The sequence below is a fragment of the Schistocerca serialis genome, unplaced genomic scaffold (assembly GCF_023864345.2).
Source record: "Schistocerca serialis cubense isolate TAMUIC-IGC-003099 unplaced genomic scaffold, iqSchSeri2.2 HiC_scaffold_720, whole genome shotgun sequence".
Classification (NCBI taxonomy): Eukaryota; Metazoa; Arthropoda; class Insecta; order Orthoptera; family Acrididae; genus Schistocerca; species Schistocerca serialis.
Window position 1 is genome coordinate 22,501 of NW_026048322.1, and position 1,218 is coordinate 23,718.

Consider the following 1,218-nt stretch of genomic DNA (forward strand, 5'->3'; position numbering starts at 1 on the left):
CCTCGGGTTCCGAAAACCAACAAAATAGAACCGAGGTCCTATTCCATTATTCCATGCACACAGTATTCAGGCGGGCTTGCCTGCTTTAAGCACTCTAATTTGTTCAAAGTAAACGTGCCGGCCCACCGAGACACTCAATAAAGAGCACCCTGGTAGGATTTCAACGGGGTCCGCCTCGGGACGCACGAGCACGCACGAGGCGGTCGCACGCCTTCGGCTCGCCCCACCGGCAGGACGTCCCACGATACATGCCAGTTAAACACCGACGGGCGGTGAACCAACAGCGTGGGACACAAATCCAACTACGAGCTTTTTAACCGCAACAACTTTAATATACGCTATTGGAGCTGGAATTACCGCGGCTGCTGGCACCAGACTTGCCCTCCAATAGATACTCGTTAAAGGATTTAAAGTGTACTCATTCCGATTACGGGGCCTCGGATGAGTCCCGTATCGTTATTTTTCGTCACTACCTCCCCGTGCCGGGAGTGGGTAATTTGCGCGCCTGCTGCCTTCCTTGGATGTGGTAGCCGTTTCTCAGGCTCCCTCTCCGGAATCGAACCCTGATTCCCCGTTACCCGTTACAACCATGGTAGGCGCAGAACCTACCATCGACAGTTGATAAGGCAGACATTTGAAAGATGCGTCGCCGGTACGAGGACCGTGCGATCAGCCCAAAGTTATTCAGAGTCACCAAGGCAAACGGACCGGACGAGCCGACCGATTGGTTTTGATCTAATAAAAGCGTCCCTTCCATCTCTGGTCGGGACTCTGTTTGCATGTATTAGCTCTAGAATTACCACAGTTATCCAAGTAACGTGGGTACGATCTAAGGAACCATAACTGATTTAATGAGCCATTCGCGGTTTCACCTTAATGCGGCTTGTACTGAGACATGCATGGCTTAATCTTTGAGACAAGCATATGACTACTGGCAGGATCAACCAGGGAGCTGCGTCAACTAGAGCTGAGCAGCCGGCCGCCCGGGAGTGTGTCCCGGGGGCCCGCGCGAACACGCAAGCGTCCGCTCAATTATTCTGCAAACAGGAGGAGGCTGAGCTCCCCTGCACAACACACCTCGAAACCCTCTCAGGTCCCGGCGGCGCGCAGCGCCGTCCTAAGTACTTGGTCGGGTTCGAGAGAGGCGCAATCGCCCGGAGTTAGGCGAGTAGACGCTTTAGGTGCGACCACCCGTGCTCCCAACTGAGCTTGCCGCTG

The 1,218-nt window shown here is 54.4% G+C and overlaps 1 non-coding gene across 1 annotated transcript in view; it reads right to left on the reverse strand.

The window, feature by feature from the left end:
• The window catches only part of LOC126449458 (small subunit ribosomal RNA), a 1,909-nt gene extending 958 nt beyond the window's left edge, over positions 1-951 (reverse strand). Inside the window, exon 1 of the ribosomal RNA XR_007584381.1 lies at positions 1-951. This exon is cut by the window's left edge and continues 958 nt beyond it. This is a non-coding gene — a ribosomal RNA (small subunit ribosomal RNA).
• Positions 952-1,218: the final 267 nt, after the last annotated feature.